At 38.1% G+C, this 8966-nt stretch overlaps 1 pseudogene across 1 annotated transcript; it reads left to right on the forward strand.

The window, feature by feature from the left end:
- The first annotated feature begins 821 nt into the window (after positions 1–821).
- Positions 822–2538, forward strand: LOC107138355 (annotated as a pseudogene). The gene is made up of 2 exons (XR_007349636.1): positions 822–1730; positions 1771–2538. The product of XR_007349636.1 is annotated as an RAF proto-oncogene serine/threonine-protein kinase-like (transcript).
- Positions 2539–8966: the final 6428 nt, after the last annotated feature.

The raw sequence follows: 8966 nt of genomic DNA on the forward strand, positions 1-8966 counted from the left end.
AGTACAAGTATAAAAATGTACAACTAACATCATACTTAATGGAAACAGGACAAAGATATTATCTTTTTACCACTGCTATTCAACACTGTGAAAGTACCACAGTGCAACAGGTGAGAAAAATAGAATCATTCAGAATGGGAGGGGAGGATCTTTATTTGCAGATGACAGGATTGTGTATGGAGAAAATCCCAAAGAATATACAAGCAAAAGTCCCCAGAACTCACAAGGGAGTTTAGCAAGGTCACAGGATAAGTGATCAAAATACAATAGTCAATTATATTTCTATATGCTAGCAACAAATAATCAAATTTGAAATTTAGCAAAAACTACTTATATCTATAGTTTAGATATATGTAAGAATATATCACATATGTTGAAAACCATAAAACACTCAAAGAAATCGAACAAGACCTAAGTAACTGGAGAGCTCTATCGTGTTCATGGGATTGAAAGACTCAATAATGTTAAGAGTAAATTCTCCTCAATTTGGGGACCACCATCCTAGAGGAGAACCAGTGTGAGACAAGAAGGCTTCTCTGAGGCTCTCATGTTTACTTGCCAAATAAGCAAAGAACAGTGGTCAATGTGCAGAGTGCAATGAGCTTGCACGACTGCCTTATGAAAGCCTCGAGGTAAGAGACCTACAACCAGAGTACTGTGCAGTGTTCAGACTTCCTCATGAACATAAAGATGAAAAAAGCAAGTTTAGTTTGGAATACTGATGCTGCATCTTTGATTGGAGAGCATCAAGTATGCTCCCCTCACAACATACAACTTTGCTTGGAGGATGTTCCTGAGGCTTGCCTTTTGTGACATCTGTTAGAAGTTCCTTTAAATGGATTTCAATGTTAGACTCATGTCTACAAATTTCATGAGCACTGTAAAACCAAAGTACCTGCTATGTGTGTGGACTGGAGTAATATCAGACATTTCTTATGGTTTCTGAATCCCACTATTGGTGAGAGTGGGGCCCCAGCACTACCTTCTTTGACAATGTGCAGCTGTGACAGTCTGTTAGCTCCCTCCAGATATTTTCCATGCCCCATTCCTTCATTTTCAACAATTCCAGCACCCCCGTATGAAGGCTTCCTCTCCCAGAGGCAGAGGTTAACATCCACACTAATGTCCACATGGTCAGCACCATCCTACTTGTGGACAGCAGGATGACTGAGGATGCAATTCAAAGTCACAGTGTATCAGCCTCACATTCCGCCCTGTCCAGCAGCTCCAACAATCTGAGCCCAACAGATTGGTCACAGCCTAAAACCCTGTTGCCAGCACTGAGAGTGAAGGCTCCAGGATCAGGACCCAGGAGAAAAACAAAATAAGGCCTCACAGACAGATTTAAGCTTTTATTAGGAAATAGAGCCAGTAAAGTAATGGTCTCTACTGGCATTAGATCAGGCTCCTTTGGAACCGTTTATAAGGGCAAGTGGTACTGAGATGTTGCAGTCAAGACCTAACCCCAGAGCAGTTCAAGTCCTTCAAGAACAAGGTCACTGTCCTGAGCAAATCATAACACATGAACATCCTGTTCTTCATGGGGTATATGACAAAGGAAAACCTGGCAATTATGACCTAGTGGTATGAGGCAGCAGCCTTTACAAACACCTGCATGTCTAGGAGACTAAATTCTAGATATTACAACTAATTGACATTGCCTGGCAGATGGCTTGGGGAATGTACTACTTGCGTGCAAAGAACATCATCCACAGAGTCACAAAATCCAAGTCACAAGTCAGATGTAAACTGCCTGGCTTCTTTACAAAGAGGTACTTATTCTGACTTAACAGTGAAAATTGAAGATTTTGGTTTAGAGACAATAAAGTCACGCTGGAGTGGTTCTCAGCAGATCAAACAACCTACCCGCTCTATGTTGTGTTGGTTCCAGAGTTGATACAAATGCAGGATAATAACCCATTCAGCTTCCAATCAGATGTCTACCCTGTGGTGTTGTCCACTATGAGCTGATGATGGGGGAGCTTCCCTACTCCATCAGGAACTGAGATCAGATCACCTTCACGTTGTGCCTCCCTAGACCTTAGCAAGCTGTACATGAATTGGCCCAAAGCAATGAAGAGGCTGGTGGCCAACTGTGTGAAGCAAATGAAGGAAGAAAGATCTCTCTTTTCCCAGATCCTGTCTTCCATTGAGTTGCTCCAACACTCCCTACTGAAAGTCAACTGGAGTACTTCTGGGCCATCCCTGCACTGAACAGCCCACACTGAGATATCAGTGCTTGCACAGTGACCATGCCCCAATGCTGCTGGTCCTCTAGTTGACTTTGCACTTGCACTCAGGCCCCAGAAAGAAGGGAAGCCTTCAGGCTTTCTTATGGGACACCGTGTGTTTTCGGAGAAGCTGTTGTTAAGGACCTTCTACATTATGCACTTCGTGTTGCCTTCTTTTCTACCCTTTCAGTTCCTAGGAAAGGAAGCCTTTCACCCTATTGACCTGTCCTACTCCCTGCCCCAGAGCCCAGCCTCTCCGGAGGTATGCACATGGGATGCTGTACAAGAGCTGGGCTCCAACCATCAGCTAAATGAGGACTTTTAGGGTAAAAATAAGTTACTGGAGAGTAAGTAAATGTTGTGAGCAGAATAGCCCTGATGTGGGGACACATGGGATTTTGCAAACCGGTTTATTAATTTATTTAAATTTTGAGCTAAAGAACGCATCATGTATGATTCCAATTATGTCAAATTCAAGAACAGACAAACTAATACATAGTTCTAGAGATCAAAAGAGTGGTAATCTGCAAAGGACTTAAAATCAGCATACTACAGTGACGCAGCCATGTCAATGTTTATAGCAGTTCAATTCACAATAGCTAAACCATAGAACCAACCTAGATGCCCTTTAACAGATGAATGGATAAAGAAAATGTGGGGGGCTGGGGATGTGGCTCAAGCGGTAACACACTCGCATGGCATGCATGGGGCGCTGGGTTCGATCCTCAGCACTACATAAAAAATAAAATAAAGATGTGTCCACCAAAAACTAAATAAATAAATATTAAAAAATTCTCTCTCTCTTAAAAAAAAGAAAATGTGGTATATATACACAATGGACTATTACTGAGCCTAAAGAAGAATGAAATTATGGTATTTGCCAGTAAATGGATGGAGCTGGAGAATAACATGCTAAGTGATAATCTCAAAAAACCAAAGGCAGAATCGTTTTTTTCTGATATGCAGAGAATAATTCACAATGGAGGGGGGGTGGCTAGAGAAAAATAGAGGTGCTTTGGATTAGGCAGAGGTGAGTGAAGGGAGGGGGTTTGGGGATAGGAAAGATAGTAGAATGAATCAGATATTATTTGGAAGGGGGGTACTGGGTATTGAACTCAGGGGCACTTGGACACTGAGCCACATCCTCAGCCCTATTTTGTATTTTAGAGACAGGATCTCACTGAGTTGCTTAAAACCTTGCTTTTGCTGAGGCTGACTTTGAACTCTGGATCCTCCTGCCTCAGCCTCCTGAGCCACTGAGATTATAGGCATGCATCACTGCAACCAGCTGAAGAAGACTTCGTTACTCTATGTACATATATAATGACATGACTAGTGAGATTCTATACCATGTTCAACCAGAATAATTAGAAGTTATACTCCATCTATGTAAAAAGCGTCAAAATGCATTCTACTGTCATGTATAGCTAATTAGAACAAATTAAAAACAAAAAAGTGGTAACCTGTATGGGAATCAAGCCACTAAATCCACATATGTATTATCTATTACTATACAACAAATTACCTCAAAACTTAGCATCTTAAAACAAGAAGAATTTACTGTTTTATGGTTTCTACTGGAATCTGGGAGAAGTTTAAAAGAGTGGTTCTGGCTCAGGATCTTCTCATGAAGTTGTGTCAAGATGGCAGTCAGGGAGGTAGTGCTCTCAAGGACTGACTGGTGGGGAAGGTTCACTTCTAACATGGCACACTCAAATGGCTCTTGGCAGGAGGCTTCGGTTCCTTGCAGTGTGAGCTTCCCCATAGGACTGCTTGGGTATCCTCACAACATGGCAGCTGGTTTCATCCAGAATGAATGTCCTGGAGAGAGCAAGGTAGAACCTACTCTGTCTTATGACTTAATCTCAGAAGTAACCCACATCACTTCCACCATGTTCTTTCTATTCATTAGTTACTATGTCTAGCCCACACTCAAGGGGAGAGAAACTACATTCCTCTTGAAGAAAAGAGTATCAAAAGCATATCAGAATGTGTGAGCCTATTTAAAAACCACTACCCACAGAATAGGGCTACATAACCAAATGTTTGCAGGTCTGGTAGTATGGCAAGAGACAAGATCTGGGAAGACCCCTGCAGTAGGCAGAATAATATTCCCCAAAGATTTCTGTGTGGAAATAGGCTTCTTTTCAGAGATGATGATGCAGCGCCAAACAGTTCTGCACTCAACTCACTGAACAACCCAGGACTACAGAAATATGCTTCCCAGAGGAGCCTGCTCTGGTACTATAGAACTGCCTTTCACAGCCTGAGGTGTACAGTGATCATGGGTGACTTTCCGGACACAGTGCTCCACCTTTTTGTTTTGATCCTCTCTGAAGCAGCTTCCCATAATGTTGAACTTGATCTTTCAGGGACTACCCTTTCTCTCTAGTCATATAACTGTGTATGCAAGGAAGCCAGAAATACAAGTTTTCTTGATGATTTGGGTTTTTTAAAGTTGTAGATGGACACAATACTTTATTTTATTTATTATTATTATTATTATTATTATTATTATTTTAATGTGGTGCTAGGATCAAACCCAGTGCCTCACATATGCTAGGCAAGCACTCTACCATCGAACCACAATCCTGGCCCCAATAATTTGGGTTTTAATTTTGTTTTTAAAGCATCTGACAAGATATAGTTATGATGGTTCCTCAGTTAATAAAATAATTTTAAAGAATTCTCATTCAATAGAAGGATAGATTCACGTAATCCCAATCAAGATTCTAGAAGAGTTTTTATAGGTATAAGTAAGTTGATTCTAAAATTTCTGGGGAAAGGCAAAGAAATTAGTATATCCTAACCAAATGTGAAAAAGAAAAAAGTCAGAAAACTATACAGGAAGCCCTCTGTATCCATGGGTTCCACATCTGTGGATTCAATGAGCCAGGGGTGGAAAATATTAAGGAAAAAAGCTTGCCTCTGATCATGCACAGACTTTTATCTTGTCATTATTCTGAACACAACACAATACATTAACTATTTATATAGCATTTACATTGCATTATAAGCTATCTAGAGATGATTTAAATAAAGTATATTAGGCAGGGGTTTTAGGCAGGTTACGTGCAAACATTACACCATTTTATATATAAGGGATTTGGGAATCACCAGATTTTGGTACCTGTGGGGGGTTCTGGAACCAATTTCCCATGGATTCTATATTTCCTGACTATTCAAGAATTGCTATAGTTACCACAGACAGTCTAGCACTGATGGAGAGGTATACATATAAATCAATGGACCTGACAAAAGGTCTAGAAATAGACTCATAGTCCGGAAGAAAACAAATCATCCATTTTAAAAATGTTTGAAAGGTATGAAAAGGTACTCCGTGTTAAAGAAAATACACACACATATAAAAAAGCATATGAAAATATGTCAAACATCTTAGCCACTGGAGAGATGTATATTCAACCACAAGATATCATCACACACCTATTCAAATGATGGAAAAATAAAACCTGAAAATATCAAGTGGGGATAAAAATAAGGAGCAACTGGTACTATCACACATTGTTGATGGATATACAAGATGGTACAGCCACTTTCAAAAGCAGTTTCATAGTTTCTTACAAAGTTAAACACACACTACATACATATAATCAAGCACCACTCCTAGGTATTTGGCCAAAAGAAATGAAATACTTATTTTCATACAAAAATCTGTAAGTAGATTTTTTTATAGCAGCTTTATTCACAATTGTCCCAAACTGGAAACAACCCAGATGTTTTTCAACTAATGAATGACTAAATAAACTGTGGTACATACATATAGTTGAATGTTACTCTGCAACAAAAATAAGCTTTTAACTCATGCAATAACATGAACAAATCTTAAATGCATCTTAACAATGAAATAAGCCAGGTTCAACTTCATTAATATGATATTAAAAAAAGAAAAATTATTAGGTATGGAAAACGTATTAGTGATTACCAGAGATTGGGAAGTAGGGGAAGAGGTCCACTCTAAAGAGAAATATGATGGAGTTTTGGAAGCAACGATACTGTTCTATATGCAGTTGTGAAGGTAACTAGCTGTAAGACTATAGATTTGTCAAAACCCATAGCACTGTATACCACAGAAGTTGAATTTTCCTATATGTAAATTAAATAAAATAAACCGGAATGTGGATAGAATATAAGATAGAATATGGATGGGGCCAAGTGAATCTGACCATATTACAAATAAATCAAATAGCCACACTGAAGCTCATGGTGAAAAAAGGGGCTGACCTAAGCAACTCTGGAAAACTATTTTGACTGGATACTAAAAGAACTGTACTCAAGCAATATGCTCTAGTTACAAATCCATTTCTCATAGCAATTTTAAAAATTTAAATTAAATGCATGTTACAGGTTATTATTGATGGCTTGATGTATTGATTAGAAATTTGCAAGACTACTTTATATGTATTTCAATTTGAACAAACTAGTAAATATATCCTAGATAATGAGAACCAAGTATCTTACAGTTAGAGAAAGAAGTTAGTTAAAATTAAGGACAAAGATTAGAATAAACTCTTTGGTGCTGGATTTGAATAGGAGTATCAATATGAACTCATGCTTTGTTTAATTATATAAACACATTTACATAGATATGTGTAAATATTATATATCTACACACACAGAGATACAGAAATCAACACAGATGTTTATACATATTCTAGGGTTGTATATACACTATCTCCTGAGAGGAACTAGAAGCAGTGACACCCTAGCATTAAGATTTTTTGCTTCTAAATACCATTCTTTAATAAAAAGGAACCAAGGATTCTTGGAATATTATGCTCTGAGAAGGATACAACATCACTTCTGTGGTATCCTTTCACAAATGAATAACTTCAATCTAATCATGAAAAATCATGATGAATCAAAGTTGAGGGACAACTTACAAAATAACTGACCAGACCTCTTCAAAAATTCCAAGGGTAAAGGCAGCGGAGCACAACAGACACTAGGATGGCAATTTGTAAATCAATGGATGTGTAACTGATGTGATTCTGCAATCTGTGTATGGGGTGAAGGTGGGAGTTCATAACCCACTTGAATCAAAGTGTCAAATATGATATGCCAAGAAATTTGTAACGTTTTGAACAACCCACAATAAAAAATTAAAAAAAAAAAAAAATTCCAAGGGTATAAAAGACAAAAAATGACTGAAGAAGAGTACAAAACAAGTAAACACGATGTAGAATCCTGGATCATATCCCAGAATAATATTAGAACATTAGTGGACACATAGGAGAAACCCAAAAGTTTGTTTAGATTCTGTGTTTTGATAATTGTACCTTGATTATATTAAGATGCTAACATCGCTGGAAGCTGCAGAGAGGGTATACAGGAATCTTGTGCTGTTTATACAACTCTTCTGTTAATCTAAGATTGTCTCATAATAGAAAGTTTGTAAAAACTATCTTGGTTTGGATGAAAAATTATGTGGTTACCCTACCTACACAGGTAATAAAAGGTACTTTTGTTTCCCTGTGAATTCTCCCAGTGCTTATTTGTGCAAATACAAAATTCTTATCCTATTTGTTGTATAATATGTTGCTTTTTAAACTTAAATATGTCTTGTAGAACTTTCCATGCAAATACAGGGATTCTTCTCTTCCAACTTTTAATGATAAAAAAATCTTAGATATACAGAAAATATTAAGAATGATATACTAAACATCTTCATACCATCAGCTATATTTCCTTATTTTCTTCTATACACATATGATATTCCATTGTGTGGAGTTAATATATTTCTCATCTACTAGTTACATACTGAAATTTCCCTCGTGCCCCACTGCTGTTGTCAGAGTGGAATAGATAACAGGAGGAAATGGAATCTTGTCAGGTTGGTTTGATCCCAGCACTGTGATGGGGAGTAGATAACTAAGAAAATTCTCCAAATCCTTGTTTCTGGGTTGTTTTTTTTGTGTGTGTGTTTTGTATTTTGTCTCCCTCCTCTTCCCCCCCCTTCAGGGCTGAGGACCAGACTCAGGGCCTTGTACATGCTAGGCAAGTGCTCTGCCACTGAGCTAAATCCCCAACCCTCCAAATCCTAGAACCAATATTTTACCAAAAGATTTGAATCATCCACATAAGTAGAAACTAGTTGGTAAACTTTTTTTTTTTTTTTTTTTTTCAATGCTGGGATTGAACCAGGGCTTGCCTCATGTTCCACTCCTGAGCTACATCTCCAGTCCTGAATTTGCCATTCTTATTCTCCCATTGTACCAATGAAATATGAAGACTTTGATTTTTTTTAATGCTTGCATTTCATTGTCCACAGACCACATTTACAACTCCAAGGGGAAGTGGATGCAGGTAACTTTGCTGCTATTTGTATCACTGCAATGTCAAATCAATGGCAGCTCTACAAGAAGGCAGATGTGTTTTTCTGCCCTACAAAAAGATTATGTAGGGAGTAGATAACTAAGAAAATTCTCCAAATCCTTGTTTCTGTTTTTTTTTGTTTGTTTGTTTTTGTTTTTTTTTTTTTTTTTACAGTCCTGGGAATTAAACTCAGGGGTGCTTTCAGCCTTTTTAACTTTTAAAACAGGGTCTTGCTAAATTGTCCAGGTGGGCCTCCAACTTGGGATCCTCCTGCCCTCAGCCTCTCAAGTAGTTGGGATTATAGGTGTGCATCACCATATCCAACTAAGTTCCAGGCACTGTACTTGGTACTGAAAACAAAAATAACAAAATTTCTGTCCTAAAATAGTTTACAGTCTACTG

Source organism: Marmota marmota, unplaced genomic scaffold (genome assembly GCF_001458135.2).
Source record: "Marmota marmota marmota unplaced genomic scaffold, marMar, whole genome shotgun sequence".
NCBI lineage: Eukaryota > Metazoa > Chordata > Mammalia > Rodentia > Sciuridae > Marmota > Marmota marmota.